Source organism: Oryzias latipes, chromosome 24 (assembly GCF_053564925.1).
Source record: "Oryzias latipes strain Hd-rR chromosome 24, Olatipes_Hd-rR_3.1".
Lineage (NCBI taxonomy): Eukaryota > Metazoa > Chordata > Actinopteri > Beloniformes > Adrianichthyidae > Oryzias > Oryzias latipes.
The window spans coordinates 3,695,105-3,712,544 of record NC_136260.1 but is presented as its reverse complement, the minus strand read 5'-3'; the positions used below and the strand labels follow the sequence as shown (position 1 = coordinate 3,712,544).

General features: G+C 39.7%; 1 protein-coding gene and 1 long non-coding RNA gene across 4 annotated transcripts in view; one reads left to right on the top strand and one right to left on the bottom strand.

Moving 5' to 3' along the window:
- nt5dc1 (5'-nucleotidase domain containing 1) overlaps window positions 1-17,440 on the bottom strand; it is a 97,389-nt gene that overhangs the window by 58,912 nt on the left and 21,037 nt on the right. The gene's annotated exons all lie outside the window — the stretch shown is intronic.
- LOC144990126 (uncharacterized) lies at window positions 10,100-12,516 on the top strand. Of its 2 annotated transcripts, XR_013654083.1 has the most exons (5): window positions 10,100-10,164; window positions 10,685-10,742; window positions 10,878-10,939; window positions 11,751-11,846; window positions 12,340-12,516. It is a non-coding gene; the product is annotated as an uncharacterized LOC144990126 (long non-coding RNA). The 2 variants fall into 2 exon arrangements; XR_013654082.1 differs by lacking the exon at window positions 10,100-10,164 and having other exon boundaries at window positions 10,640-10,742.

Here is a 17,440-nt window from a genome sequence, read left to right as displayed (position 1 = left end):
TTGAGTTTTACTTCCTTTGGTCCCCATCTGCCCTAATCGTGTTCACCTGTGTCTTGTCTGCCCTGTCTGTATATAAGTCTTGTCTCTGCCTTCCTCCTGTGCTGGTCCATTAACTTCTGCTCATGTTGATCACGTCTTCTTGTCTGGCGTCCATGTCCCTTGCCATGCCACAGTAAGTTTTTGTTTTTAGTTTTGTCATCCTGCTCTGCAGCGCTTTTTGTTAGTTAAATAAACCCACTTGCCCTGAACCCGTTTGCCTCCCGTCTCTGCGCCTGGGTCCTACCTGCTCTCGAGCCTCCCCCCCACATGACATCTATACATCCAATGAAATTAAACTACAAATCAACAAACACAACTGATAACAAATGTCTCTAAAAAATGATGTGTATATTTGCAGAACCTTAAAAACACCAAACAAATAACAAATGCTTCCCAATTAAAGCACAAAAAATGGAACACAAAATGTAAAACCCAAGTTAGAAATTGCAATTTGAAAAAGATACTTTTTTCAGCAGCTTTTCAAAATCAATCACCAATTCTACTCTTCTGTGGATGAAACAAAGAACTCCAGAACAATGAAGCCATTTCTCTAAGTCTCTCTCACCTTCAGTTTTAAACAAGGTCTGTGAAAATCCACCATACATTGGTCACATGAACTCAGAGACCTGCTAAAAGTGCACAATTGTAAAAGCTCTTTTATATAGACAACTGTTTGTTTGCTTAGAGCTCTAAATATAAAAAAAAATGCTTTTCTATCACCTAGACACAGATGGAGAACCATATCAACTGGATTAATAACTGGGTGGCATGTTTAGGTTTAAACTTACATCAATAGACAACATGAAGCTGTCCATCACATTTTTGACCTAAACATGTAAACACATCCTTGGCTCTGCGGTTAGGAAATGGTATTTGGGAATCTCTTTATACCAGGAGCCAGCCTGGCCATTGGAACATCGCCACAGTGCCCATCCAGACTGGGACAGCAACGGGGTCCACTTCAGAGCCGTGAGCTGCTGTGTTTAACTCCAGCTGTCCCAGCAAGGGAGACAACTGCAGCAACATCCACTGACCAAGCTGACAAGCCCTGGCAGAAAAGATCCCCACAAGAAAAACACTGGCTAAGGCAGGCTGGTCAAAAAAAAATAGTTTTGCCATTGTCTTGCAGCTCGCAGATCAAGTGGTTTAGTTTTCCAGTAATGTCAGTCAAGAATGCAAGTTCAGATTCACAATGTTCATATTCACCATATTCAACAGACATATCCTCCAATAGCACCTTAAAAATCCTGTGCTGTTTTGCTTTGCATCTGAGGTTGTTTACGATTTTCAGAATAAGAGTCATTATATGTCCAGAGCCAATCACTTCTGCACATAAGGCCTGCTGGTGAATGACGCAGCAGTAATGCAGACATTTTGGAAAGTCTGGGTCAGCTTTACAGTGAGTGATGAAACCTGTTTGTCTATTGATCATAGCAGGAGTCCCATCTGCAGTCACTGCTACCAGCTTTTCTAATTGTACCTTTTTCTGCACAAAAACTCCTTCACCGTGTTATACATTTCAACTCCTCTTGTAGTTGTCTGTTAGGGCAGATGTGTCAGGAGTTCTTCTCTTGTGGAAACCAAAAGCTATGCTGTACTGTTGCCGTCCACAGACTCATCACACTGGACGTTAACCACCTGCACTTTGCAAGATCCCGGTCCAGCTAATTGGCCAAGTTATCAGACATAGCTGACACTCATCTAGACATTGTAGTGGAAATTGAATGAGTTCTATTGTTCTCATCCTTAGGGACAGTGATAGCAATTATCATCATTGCTTGAATTTTTTTCATGCTATATGCAAAAGTCTTTGTCCCTTAAGGCAACAGATTACAGCCCCCCCCCCCCCCCCCCCCCCCCCCCAGGCTGCTTTCGTATTAACAAAAGCTTGGAGCTCCAGAATGGACAAGAAAAAACGACGAGAATGGCTCGAGCAGGGCGTTGCTCACGGGGCGGTCGCTCGTGCCATGCGGTCGCACGTGCTCGGGCCCGCTAAATGCTACTTGTAGCTTTAATTATTATTATTATTATTATTCTACCGGAAGAGTCGCCTTTTTGAGGCCTTTAACATACCCCAAAACTCACCAAATTTGGCACACACATCAGGAGTGGCGAAAAATTTCGTATTTTATAGGAGATTGGCATGGGCGCACAAAAACGGCTCGATAGCGCCACCTACAGTGACTTTTGTCCCGACGCCCCGCATACGCTTTAACGTACAAGCTTGATTTTTACAGGGCATGTTCTTCAGATGGAGACTTACAAAAAAGTCTGAAAGGACCCACCTGTCACTCGCACAGGAAGTCTGATATATTGAGGTCAATATGTCATTTTTGCTTCATTTTGGACATTTGCAGGCCTCGCTCTAGAACGAACTCCTCCTAGAGATTTTGGAGTAATGACTCCAAACTTTGGTTGTGTAAACTAAACACATGTCCGATGTTAAATTGCGAAGCTTTTAAGTTTTTACGGATGTTTGTGACCGTGGCGGCGCGTCGAAAATGGAGGTCATTTTGAAAACACGCCATGAAAAGAAAAATGGCCATTACTCAGCCATGCAAAATCCAATCTGATCCAAAATTGATATGCATGATTGTAGTCTGACTTTGACCACATCAGAAGTGGAAAAATCCAGAACAGGTGTAGCGCCACCTGCTGGCAAAAGGAAATGACATGTTTTACTTGGAGCATCACTGCTCCGAGTAGGATGAGCCGACACACCTCAAAATGATGTCCACCTGTTGAAAAGCCATTGAAGTTTACTCTGATAAAAAGCCATAACTTTCAATGCAGGGGTGTGGTCGTGACAGAGCGGCAAAGTTGGGCGTCTCGCCATGCACACAAATGTTGCTCTCACGTGCACATTCCTTGTCCAATCTCACTGAAATTCAATAGAGGTGATGAGGCTTCCATTCTGAACCAATGGATATGACAATCTTGGACGAACTCCATAGCGCCACCTAGATATTGACAAATATATTTTATGTCACATTCTGACCTATCTTTTCTCTGTGCTTTGTCCGACATTCATAAAATTACAGCAGGAGATACTCATAAGGGTCTTCTCTCATCGTCTAAAGTTTCATGGGTGTACACCTGACGGTGCCTGCGCAAGCCACCACCAAACAGGAAGTGGTTGATTGCGTTGCAGTCAGATAATTAAAAATTCATAAAAAATCAGCCGTTTGTATCACGAGGCTGAGATTTCAGAATGAGATGCCTCATAAATATCTCCAACTGAGATATACAGCACTTGCATGGGTGAACAAAAACGGCTCAATAGCGCCACCTACCATGTTTGTTTTTGAGAGCCCCGCCATGTTCTTTAACATACAAGCTTGATTTTTACAGGACATGTTCATCAGATGGAGACCTACAAAAAAGTCTCTTGGTACCAAGCTGTCAGTTGCACAGGAAGTCTGCTATATTGATGTCAATATGTCATTTTTGCTGTATTTTGGTCATTTGCAGGCCTCGTTCTAGAACGAACTCCTCCTAGAGATTTTTGAACAATGACTCCAAACTTTGGTTTTGTAAATTAAACACATGTCCAATATTAAATTGCGAAGCTTTTAAGTTTTTACGGTTGTTTGTGACCGTGGCGGCGCGTCAAAATTTGAGGTCGTTTCGAAATCACGCCATGAAAAGAAAAATGGCCATTACTCAGCCATAAATAATCTAATCTGATCCAAATTTGTTGTGCATGATTGTAGTCTGACTTTGAACACATCTGCAGTCGAAAAATCCGAAACAGGTGTAGCGCCACCTGTTGGCAACAGGAAATGACATGTTTTACTTGGAGCATCACTGCTCCAAGTAGGATGAGCCGACACACCTCAAAATGACGTCCACCTGTTGAAAAACCATTGAAGTTTACTCTGATAAAAAACATATCTTTCAACGCAGGGGTGTGGTCTTGACAGAGCGGCAAAGTTGGGCGTCTCGCCATGCACACAAATGTTGCTCTCATGTGCACATTCCTTGTCCAATCTCACTGAATTTCAATGGATATGATGAAGCTTCCATTCTGAACCCATGGATATGACAACTTTGGACGAGCTCTATAGCGCCACCTAGTCATTGCATGGGGCACATTCTGTCCTGTATTTTCTATGTGCTTTTTCCGATCTGCATGAAATTAAAACTGGAGATACTCAGAAGGCTCTTCTCTCATCATCTCAAGTTTCATGGCTCTACATCTGACGGTGCCTGCGTAAGGCACTGCCAAACAGGAAGTGGTCGATTCCGTTGCAGTCATATAATCAAGCTTTATAGGAAATCAGCCGTTTGTCTCAGGAAGCTGAGATTTCAGAATTAGATGCGTCCTACAAAGCTCCACGTTTGAAAAGCAGCACTATACGTAGGAGAAACATTTAACCACCTTAATCACCCTATTGTGCTAAAAGCAAATTTTTGGACATTTTGACTCAAGCAAATATTTTTATCATAACTTCTGTTTAGTTTATCAGCACCAAAATAAAAAATATTTACATTTATAAAATGAACTGGTCAACTCTAGGATTTTATTTATTCAATCTTACATCCTCAAGCTTTTCATCAGTCTCCCCTGCTGCAGTAGTGGAGTTAGCCCCCCCCCCCCCCCCCCCCAACCCCCGGCTGTGTGCTCACATGTAAATTAGCCAGGAGTGGCAGACAGAAAGTAGAACAGTTAGAAAGCCTAGTTCAACACTAAAATACAGCAATTTCCTTTGTTTTGTTTGTCTTTTATACATCCTCAGCACTAATCATTGCTTTTTTATTCATCCAAAATACAATTAACTTTATATTTTATCTTTTTTTTTTTTTTTACAAACAAAACATATGAATGTGCTCCAAAACAAAACCCAGCCTCAGTACACTCCTACAGATGTAACATCAGACAGTAAATGTCTCTTTTATGCTTTTTTTTAATCAATGCTGCAACTTCTTTTCATTTCCTTTCAATACATCCAATAAAATTAAACTACAATGACAACAAACACAAGATATAGCAAATGTCTCTAAGACGATTGTGTATATACAATATGTACCACCTTTAAACACCAAATAAATAACAAATCTTTCTAATAAAATCACAAAAAATGGAACACAAAATGTAAAACCCAAATTAGAAATTGCAATTTTAAAAAGATACATTTTTCAGCAGCTTTTCAAAATCAATCACATATTTTACTCTTCTGTGGATGAAACAAAGAAGTCCAGAATAATGTAGCCACTTCTCCAAAGTCTCTGTCACCTTCAGTTTTAAACAAAGTCTGTGAAAATCCATTATACATTGGTCACATGTATTCAGAGACCTGCTAAAAGTGCACAATTGTAAAAGCTCTTTTATATAGACAACTGTTTGTTTGCTTGGAGCTCTAAATATAAAAAAATGCTTTTCTATCACCTAGACACAGGTGGAGAACCATATCAACTGGATTAGTAACAGGGTGGCATGTTTAGGTTTAAACTTACATCAATAGACAACATGAAGCTGTTCATCACATTTTTTACCTAAACATGTAAACACATCCTTGGCTCTGCGGTTAGGAAATGGTAATTGGGAATCTCTTCATACCAGGAGCCAGCCTGAACATTGGAACATCACCACAGTGCCCATCCAGACTGGGAAAGCAACGGGGTCCACTTCACAGCCGTGAGGCTGCTATGTTTAACTCCAGCTGTCCCAGCAAGGGAGACAACTGCAGCAACATCCACTGACCAAGCTGGCAAGCCCTGGCAGAAAAGATCCCCACAAGAAAAACACTGGCTCAGGCAGGCTGGTCAATAAAAAAATATAGTTTTGCCAATGTCTTGCAGCTCGCAGATCAAGTGGTTTAGTTTTCCAGTAATGTCAGTCAAGAATACAAGTTCAGATTCACCATATTCATATTCACCATATTCAGCAGATATCTCCACCAATAGCACCTTAAAAATCCTGTTCTGTTTTGCTTTGCAGCTGAGGTTTTTTATGATTTTCACAATAGGAGTCATTATGTGTCCAGAGCCAATCACTTCTGCACATAAGGCCTACTGGTGAATGACGCAGCAGTAATGCAGACATTTTGGAAAGTCTGGGTCAGCTTTACAGTGAGTGATGAAACCTGTTTGTCGGTCAATCATAGCAGGAGCCCCGTCTGAAGGTATGGCTACTAGCTTTTCTAATGGTACCTTTTTCTGCACAAAAACTCCTTCACCATGTTATACATTTCAACTCCTCTTGTAGTTGTCTGTTAGGGCAGATGTGTCAGGAGTTCTTCTCTTGTGGAAACCAAAAGCTATGCTGTACTGTTGCCGTCCACAGACTCATCACACTGGACGTTAACCACCTGCACTTTGCAAGATCCCGGTCCAGCTAATTCGCCAAGTTATCAGACATAGCTGACACTCATCTAGACATTGTAGTGGAAATTGAATGAGTTCTATTGTTCTCATCCTTAGGGACAGTGATAGGAATTATCATTGCTTGTTTCTTAATCTGATAAAACCTTCTTCTACTTGATGAGAAAATGAGCAGGTCTAAACGAGGCTTAGATTTAAGAATTTTTTTCATGCTATATGCATAAGTCTTTGTCCTTTAAGGCAACAGATTGCAGTCTACCCCCCCCCCCCCCCCCCCCCACACACACACACACACAGGCTGCTGTCATATTAACATTAGCTTGGAGCTCCAGAATGGACAAGAAAAAACAATGAGAATGGCTCGAGCAGGGCGTTGCTCACGGGGCGGTCGCTCGTGCCAGGCGGTGGCACGTGCTCGGGCCCGCTAAATGCTACTTGTAGCTTTAATTATAAATTATTTTTATGTAATTTCCTTTCCTTAAAAAAATCAGAAGGGTAGTGTAAAACAGTGTTATAATTTGGCCCTTTAAACTATGTTTAGTTGGCAGATTACATTTTTTATCAGCCGGCCAACTTGGCCAGTGACTCAGAAATTAAATGTGGCCCGTGTGTGGAGGTATTTCAGTTATTTAAAATCCGACCCAAAAAAAAGCACAAGATGCACTGCAAATTGTGCAGAACGCAAGTTCCTTTTTAAAAACAAGAAAAACCACCAACCTTTTCTATCAGCTGAAGCAGAGCCATCAAGCATGATCATTGTCAGACTGAAATAAATTATGATTCTCCAGCAAAATCAGCAAAGGTCAGACCTGCACAGCAGCAACAGTCCAAACTACCAGAAGAAACTCTGACTTTTTGCTTTTACTTCCTAGATTATTCTCAGGATGTTGACAAAAATGTTTGTCAGTTTTATGTTTGTTCTGTAAAACTTGAAATTGTTAAAATTTATTTGTAGAATTAATGTTTTTTAATGGAAAACTTCAGCATTCTGTTTTATAACAGATTGCATTGGATTGGAAAAAAATTGTCTGGTCTGATGAGTTTCCATTTTGTGGGTCAGAATTTGGCATCAACAACATGAAAGCATGGATCCATCCTGCCTTGTATCAATGGTTCAGGCTGGTGGGGGATATTTTCTTGGCCCACTTTGGATCCCTTAGTACCAGTTGAGCAATGCCACAGCCTAGATAAGTATTGTTGCTGACCGTGTCCATCCCTTTCTGATCACAGTGTTCCATGTTCTGGTGGCTACTTCCAGCAGGATAAGGTGCCATGTCATAAAGATGGAATCATCTCAGACTGGGTTCTTAACATGACAATGAGTTTACTGGCCTTCATAGTCACTAGATCTCAACACAATAAAACATCTTTGGGATATGGTGGAACAGGAGATCAACATCATGGATGTACAGCTGCCAAATCTGCAGCTACTGTGTGATGCTGTCATGTCAATATGGACCAAACTCTCTGAGGAATGTTTCCAGAACTTTGTTGAATGTCTGCCACTAAGGATTAAGGCAGTTCTGAAGACAAAAGGGGGTCCACCCAAACTAGCAAGGTGGACCTAATAAAGTGGCTAATGAGTATACATGTAACTTCGGTCTAAATCATATATGCTGGTTTTAGTGCCTTGTAGGCGGCATTGTACTCACAGATTTGAGACCCGATTGGCTGTTGCAACTGTCTGCCTCAGCTGCTTACAGGTATGACAGCCTGCTTTGTGAATTCAGAAGGCCACAGTCAGATTTTGTCTCACCTGCCAGGTGAGATATGGTTGAATAAAAGTTGTACCACAACCACTGTATAAATATTTTTCTTTGTTTCAAAATATGATTTAATTAAAATGGATTTTGATTAAAAAGAACTATTATATTAAATGAATGTGGCTACCAGAAGATTGTGAGTATGTGTGCGAGAGTGCATGGGTGGGACGGACCTGGGCGCTGGCTCGCTGGGATCCTCTGGGGCTTTTCCTCCCCATCACAGAGGGGGGAAGGGAATTGAGGGGGTTGGGGAGGGGGGCTCAGATAATATGGCGGGGGAGGAGGGTTGTAGTGGGTAGGGGGGGTGGCTGTGGGTGCGCGGCGATCTCTGGGTTGCTCAGGTCGGGTGCCGGGTCTGGCTCGCGGAGACAGGGCGCCGGTCGGGTGGTGGGCAGCTCATGGGTTCTCGGGGCCCTGGCTCCGGCCTTGGCCCTTGTCTCGGTGTCAGGCGCCCGGTGGCCCCCATGGCTGCCGCCTGGTACGGCTAAGCGCTCCTGTCCTGTGGCCTGGGGGCCGGACGCCGGGTTCGCTTATGCCTTTGGGCATCAGGGGAGCCACTGTAGGGGGGCCTTTTCTTCGCCTGGCTGGGTGGGTGGGCAGTCCCCTCCTCCCGGGCTGCCTGGGTCCGGATGCCGGGGGGACTCCTGGCCTGGGGGTCTCTCTTCCCCTCTCCTGGTCTGGCTGGGTAGGATCTGGTTCACCTTATGAATAGGGATGGGTACCGTGCCCCGGTATTGAATCAGCCCCGGGGCCACATTCTTCAAGACCGCAGTATCGTTAAGATCTGACCTGAACGGTTCTGGAGAAGTTACTTTTTCTTTTTTTGTGTCCCACAAGCGTTATCTGCCATATTTAACTCACGAAGTCAGTCAATTTTCCGTTAATTAATGATGATATTAATTTCGGTATTCTCGTTGAAGCGGAAAGCTCTGTCTATTTGTGTGCAAGGGGGGCGGGGCTCTTGTTCAGACAGCACGCGCCGCGCGCGCACACACAAGACAAGGCAGCGCACACACAGTCAGTGGCGATCTCGTAGGGGACACGTGAGCGCCCTAGTATGAGGGGCCGTATAAGACATTATTTATTCTGAACCATTCACATTCATTCATTCTTGCTCTCACAGTCATATATACTCTCTTTCGCATACATATATTCTCTTTCGCATACATATATTCTCTCTTGCACATACATATATACTCTCTTTCGCATACATATATATTCTCTTACGCATACATATATTCTCACTTGCACATCCATATATTCTCTCTCTCGCATGCATATATATTCTCTTACGCATACATATTTTCTCACTTGCACATCCATATATTCTCTCTCTCGCATGCATATATATTACTTTACACATACATACATTCTCACTCTCATTGTCACTCTTAAAAAAGAATATATGTCTGTGAAAGACAAGTGTATATGTGTGTGTGAGGAAGAGTATATATGTGCGTGTGAGAGAGGAGTATGCATGAAACAGAAGTGACTTTGCATGAAAAGGAAGGCAGTTTGAATGAAAAGGAAGGCACTTTGCATTAACCGGAAAGCAGATGATTTCTCGTGCTCTGATTGGACGAGAGGCCGCCACCTACCATTTTGAACACACTGTAAACCCTAACACTTGTACTGGCTCCTAACTATTAAGGTTACACAACTTAAATGTCATTTTGTAGTTGATTCAACTATAACTTATTAAGCTCTATCAACATTTTTTCAAATTTAACTTAACAGTGCTAAATATTTTAAAGCTTATTTGTATCTAGCACTCAAAAATTTAAAGATCCCTGAAGTAGCGTCATGACGTCATCACTTACTGGTGGGAGGGTCTTTCGTTTTCTCAACGTTAGCTCAGGTGGCCATGTTGGATTTGCCGAATGCGAGTATGCGACGTTTGAAATTGAAAGTCGAGCATTTTATTTTTCTGCAATGCGTTGCGATTTCGTCCTGCTTCAAGACACCCCAACCTCGTTTTTTTTTTCCATCCGCCTCATCGCTGATGGTGCCGTCTTGTCTTCAGCCCTGATTTAATTTGGTAAGTATTGTTCATGGTTTATTTTGAATGAATGCTTTAAAAATGCTCTTATACTAACGTAAATGTGGTTTACTGTTGTTTAAACATATGTGTGTTACGATTGTTTCAGAGCTTAATGTGGCAATGTATACATGATTAGTTTGTCATAGCAGACGTATGGCGAGCCAAACCCAAAATGCATTTCTGCCCGTAAGTTACGACAGTGATGAGTTTGTTTGTTTTTTCAGAGGTAGAAATGATCTGTTATGCTGCAATCACACTAAACGTGATCCGCGTGTGAAATTCGCGTTGGAGGCTTCTGTCTTAGGCTAAAGTTTGCCCCTGGACACATGTCCAAAAATGTCACTCAAAGCCTCTAACGGTTGTGTGGGAGGAGCTACCGCCAACAGTTTTAAGCCTGGTTGCTACATGGAAGCATTGGGTTTTGAATGCAGATTTAAGCTTTTATAAATCACCGATCTTCATTATAAAAACTGTTTTTGTAAAAATAAATTAATCAACGTGCTCGTGTTGTGTTCAGGTACCGAACTACAGAGTGTTCAGTGTTTCACCTCCAGGTAGACGCCAAGGCCAGCCAGGTAACTTGTCTCCTGATCAGTTATTTGTCTAGAGCTATTTAAAAAAATTAAAAATGCAATAGGTAAATGTTTTTTGATCAGAATATAATTGAAACATTTTTTTAACATTGAAAAATCTCTTTTGGACTTTTTCAGATACTGAACTTCAGAGAGTTCACCAGAAAGTCACCATTTCACCAGAAAAGAGGTGTCAGTGGGTGAGTTTTATACTTATTTAATATATTCATCCTGAACTATTACCATTATTAGATTTATACGGCAGCATGGAAGCATTTATGCACATTTTAACTAGCCAAAGGTCTAAATAGAGCTGAAATTATTTACAATGTAACTAAACATATTTAGATTGTAGGCTGAAGGTGGCACAATGGAATGGAGGTGCAAGTTGTGTTCTGTTACTTTGGCACTATGCAGTACTACATATAATACTGCAGTACTACATAGCCAATATTCCAAAGTGTTTCCACTGCCATGTATGTGGAGACACTTTGGAATATTGTCATGTCTTTATGACAGTATATTACAATAATAAAATTATGTTGCATTAGCACCATTCCATCATTTGAAACCATGAAAACTCATCTGTCAAGATCTGAAATGGATTTATGTAGAGTTATGCAGTCAGAGGAAATTGTGCAGTTTTTACATGTTTGTGTAACTTAAAGCTGCCCTTTTCTGAGACCAAGTCCACCAAAACAGACAGGAACTGGCCAGCTTGGTTAGGATTTATGAACTCCAGGTGAATTTCTAATGTGCATAATTCAAAAACGGATAACAAATCATTTGTAAACAGCTGTAAGAAGCCAAGGTGTAACTTGCCTTAAAAATGACTTTGGGTCTTTGACCTGAAGTGGATCATGACATAAACACTGTATTGTCCTCTTACTAGAAATAGACATCTAGAAAAGGTATCATTTTATTATTTCTTAAAGTTCCTTAAATAAATATTGGAAGTGTTTGCTCTGCATTTGCTTCAATGGTAATGGATATTTCTTTTTATTCGTTTAGGACCAACGTGATGTGAACATGAGACGGGCACTTGTCCTCCTTGCACTTCCTGTTTATCTGCATGAAGATGCCTCCAACTTCTTCAAGACCTGTACAGTAAGTGCACACAACTCCCTGTAAATGGTTTTCACTAATCCTTTAATATTGATTGAGATTTTATCGAGTGACATAATAAATAGGGCAATTGTTTGTAGTTTGTAAACTGAGTGATATTTTTAAATGGTTTTAAAAATGAGACGGAAGATGAAAGGCGAACATCAGGGACTCTTGATTGGAAGGAGTGGGAACCTTTTCGTTTACCTTTTCTGCTCCTGATCCATCATTGTTTGTATAAAGAAAAATGAAGCTTTAATCTTAAATTATTTTATAAATGTCCTCCTTCAGAAAAATGCTAAAGAACTTTTTAAAAACACAATTTTAATTGGAGTTGGTCCTTAAAACATCATAGCCAGTTGATTAAAAGCTAACAGAATGTTAGCATGAAAAGATTCCCATTGACAGATGGCAGGAATGTCAGTTTTGGACATTAGTGTGATGAATATCTTTGAGGGTCTGAACTCATCTGTGTTTTTTGTTTTGTATTTTCCAGAATACCAGACCTCACAGACACTTCTGTGGGTATCTTCTCAGTTGTCGTGGTGATGCTCCTGATGCTGCCGTCAGTGGTCCCACACATCTGGCTGACTAATCTCTTCTAACTCTTCGGGGACATCTATGCTCTGGACCTACAGCACCCCAAAAAACTTGAACTTGCCTTCATATTTATTCAGAATGCTGTCTTGAACCTTGAGGACAGCAAACCACTGAAAGGACCTTTATTGACGCTGAAGAATGTTTCGTTGAGTGAGTCTTCCAGAATGGACTATTTGTTGGTTTAAGTGTTATGTAATTAATGTGTTTTGTTGTGATCATTTGCTTTTTCTGCCGTACAACACAAAACCAACTCTTTTTGTCAATATGTTGTGTGGTACTCTTATAATGCAGTTTTATTGCACTGATTGTTTCTTCATCCTCTTGATATTTGTGCTTTTCTTTTTTTAAAGAGCAATTAAAAAAAGTGTATTAAGCAATCACTATTGTGTGGCCTTCACGTTTGTTGGTTTTTTATCAATGTTAGCTTTTAAAATGTAATGGGGCAGTATCAATATCTCTGTTTAGAATACATTTTAAGCTGAAGAATTTTAAATATTTTCAATGCTACACATTTAACGAGTTAGAGAATTTATAAAACATTTGAGTGAATTTTACATATTTTATGAGTTGAGTGATATTATAAAGATATAGTTAGTTAAAGTGTTTTTTAGTTGGAAAATATTAAAAACTTTAAGTAAATAATATCTCTTTTATAAATTGGGGAATCTTAATATTTTTTTATATGAAAAAATACAAATTTAAGCCAACTGACAATATAAATTTTATAAAATGTTAACTTAAAAGTTTTAATAATATAACTTAACTGTTGCGAAATCTGTTACACAATAATTTTTAAGTTCAGTCAACTTGCTAGGGATTACAGTGCAAACACTTACATGAACCAGCAAGAAATCCCAAATTAACAGACTTGTGGTGTGGAAAGGTATGTTTTTCAGCTAGCAGTAATAATCAAAGTATCCGTTCTCTGTTTCAAAATGAGATTGCCACAAAACCGTATGTTATCTCATACTGGAACAGCTTTGGATGTAGAATTCAGTGGGAAAAGGTTTGGACCCTGCCACAAAAGTATTTCATCACCAATAAAATCAGAGAAATTTCTTTCAAAATTCTTCACAAATTTTATCCAGTGAAACATTTCTTTACTAAGTTTAAAAAAGATCTGGACATAAACTGTTCATTTTGTCATTCCTCACCAGAAACTGTGCCTCATCTTTTTTGGTTTTGCTCTTTCACTCAACTATTTTGGAAAGATGTGATACATTTTATAAGAACTCATCTATGTGAAGATTATAGATTATTTTACGAGCATATTATTTTTGGATATTTTACACAAGGAAGACGTAATGCAGAAAAAATATATGTAGTTAATTTACTTATAATTATGGCTAAATATTTTATTCACAAGTGTAAATATGTCAACAAAGAAACAGTGTTTTATGTTTTTCAGAAAGAAATAGTATTGTATGTGAACAGTATTAAATCTTCCACTAACAAAAAAGCTGTCAGAACAGTTGAAACATGGTCTCTCCTGAAACTTTAACAGATTCCTTTGCCTTATTATTTTTGTTTTATTTTTGCATAACCTGTTTTACATGGTTATAATTATGGTTTTTTTGTTCATTCTCCTGGCGAACGTGAAGATTGTATTTTGCACACAGTCGAGTTTTGTGTTTGGTATTTTGTATGTTCAATATATTGTTAATAAAGTTTATTTTTTAAAAAACGAACCGGAAAGAAGGAGCCACGGGGGTCCTGCAGCAGGCCATCTTAACAAATATTTCATCTCCACCTCACCGTTGCCTTTTTTAAGAAATGACAGCTGGTTTTCCCACATTTATATGTAGTTATGGATCGAAAACAAGAGGAATTTGTTTTAATGTAAATGCGTGTTCCGGCGTCTACAGGAAGTGTCGCCGATAGTTCACGCAAAGGCTCATGGGGGCTAGGACTAAGGTCGATACGGATTTTCTGTTTCGGTGGCACTTCTATTACCATTATTGGTATTTGAGACATTCCTTTGTGTCTCTAGAGATGCAGACAGATTTGTGACCACTTGAGGTGAAGATAAAATATTTGTTAAGGTTCCGATGGCCTGCTGCAGGACCTCCGTGGCTCCTTCTTGCTGGTACATGTTAGCGTCTGTTCAAAATGGGAGGTGGCGGCCTCTCGTCCAATCAGAGCACGAGAAATCATCTGCCTTCCGGTTCATGCAAAGTGCCTTCCTTTTCATGCATACTCCTCTCTCACACGCACATATATAATTTTTCTCACACGCACATATATACTTGTCTTTCACATACATATATTCTTTTTTAAGAGTGACAATGAGAGTGAGAATGTATGTATGTGTAAAGTAATATATGTGCATGCAAGAGACAGAATATATGGATGTGCAAGTGAGAATATATGTATGCATAAGAGAATATATATGCATGCGAGAGAGAGTATATATGTATGTGCAAGAAAGAATATATGTATGCGAAAGAGAGTATATATGTATGTGCAAAAGAGAATATATGTATGCGTAAGAGAATATATGTATGCGAAAGAGAGTATATATGACTGTGAGAGCAAGAATGAATGAATGTGAATGGTTCAGAATAAATAATGTCTTATACGGCCCCTCATACCCTAGACTAAGAACACCCGTTTCTGCGTAAAATTAATGAAGTTTGCATCAAGGAGCCCCTACCATCCTGTCACCTTGCTGCTGCGATGACGATGACCGTATGTTGCGCTGTGTAGAACACGCTGGGGCGGCGTGTTCTACACAAAACAAACAGGTAGAGAGGCGGGGCTTAGATTCACCGCTTATGATTCCAGACCCGTGACAAACTATCAACTGCTTCCTAATACTTAATAATAATTAATGACTAATGATAGTTGTCATCCGTAAAATTAATATAATTTATTGGGTTTACTGGATTTAAACAAAAATAAATAAATAGAAAGGAGTTTGCATCAAAGTGAATTTGTTTCCATCATCTCACTCAATCCTAACTCTGGTGTTTGACAGACAGAAAAGTCTGTTCAAGGTTGTGGGAAATGGGCAAAAGATCAAAGGAAACATCACCCTCATAAAGAATAAAAATAATTAGATTAAATAATTAAAATGAATATCCTGTCTGGAACATTCTCATGTATAAAGTAAAAAAATTGTTAAAAACAACAATGTTGTTGCATAATGAGGAAACAAAACACTTTATGTTCTTAATTTGTTATTTATTTATTTATTTTTCGTCCTCAAAAAGTATGGATAAGAGTACCGTTAAAATACCGGATCGATAAGCAGTATCGATAAGAGTAGTAGTACCGTTAAAAACTTAACGATACCCATCCCTACTTATGAACACACGGTTCACTTCGGCAGCATGCATGTATCTCCACCCCCACGTGCACGTGCACACTGCTCCCTGTCTGCTTCAACCCTCCTCCTAACCCACAGTGTATCGATGGACAGATATTTTCCACTCATTTTCGTGTCAGAGTTTCACCTTTGATGTAATATTTGTCTTTCCAGCAGATCTGGTATAATTGTTACAACTTAAAATATTAACTCATTCAAATCAGTGCTTGTATCCCCCACTTTCTCACCTCTCTTCCATTTACTCTCTTCCACCCCCCCCCCCCCCTCTTACATTCTTCCCCTCTCCCTCCCCACACACACTAAATGTAACAAATAAATAAAAAATAATATAACAAAAAGCGGTTTATACAAATTTACACTCTGGTTTCTGAAAGCTATACAACCTCTTTTTGTGATAGTAAAACCTGTCCAACACAAAAGGCCTTCAGCTCCAATTTGTTTGCTCAGCTGTTGGACAGAACAAGTTAAAATATTTTATATATATATATATACATATATATATATATATATATATATATATATATATATATATATATATATATATATATATATATATATATATATATATATATATATATATATATATATATATATATATATATATATATATATATAATGAGAGGGCAAAGATCCTGTGGGACTTCCAGATCCAGACTGATAGGATGGTAATGGCGAACCAACCAGACATTGTAGTGGTGGATAAAGAACAGAGGAAGGCCGTTGTGGTGGATGTGGCAGTGCCAAGCGATGGGAACATCAGGAAGAAGGAACATGAGAAACTGGAGAAATACCAGGGACTCAGAGAAGAACTGGAGAAAGCCTGGAAAGTGAAGGTGACAGTGGTGCCTGTGGTAATTGGAGCACTCGGGGCAGTAACCCCCAAGCTGGAGGAGTGGCTACAACAGATACCGTTGACAAAAATGTTTGTCAGTTTTATTATCAGATATCATCTGAACTTCCTGAAATAACTACACTGAATATTTTTTTTAAAAACTCTCTTCACAGCTTATGGAGGTTTTAAGGAAAAACAGACTAATTTTTACTTGTTAGTGATATTTACTGCAAACCCCAAAGGTCATGCTTTAACATCTCTGTTCTCTTCTTGAAGAGACAGGAACCAAAAGGAAGTTTTTCACCCCACCCTACACCAGGCCGTCTGACCTGATCCGACAGTGTTGCTTAAATGCAACATTTTGAGCGCTTTAATGTTCAGCTTGACTTGTCTCTTTAAATTCCTCCAGCCCTGCTGGATTTATGTTTACGCAGTTTAGAAAAGTCTGCAAAGTGGAGGACAGGGGTGACAGTTTGATTCAGACCTGTAAATCAGAGCGCTCGGTGTTGTTGTCATAAAGGTTGAGGCCGCAAAGCTGGCCTGCAGGACTTTTAGGGAAGAGCAGCAATCTTAACACTGTGTTTTCTGTCTCAGCACAACAGCACGCCTGTGGTGGGGTGCTGGTTAACATTCCTCCACAACCTCACTCGTTTTTTTTTTCACCCCTCTAAACAGCTTACTCTTTGATGGTTTTAATTGTCTGTATCCAAATGAAGCATGACCATATTCTAACAATGCATACAAATATCAGGAAAAACTGATGGGTTGCTAAAGGTTCCAGGTGTTGACTTTCTTCTGATGTAGAACAGCAGCGAGAAAATGTTGGCTAATTCTGCA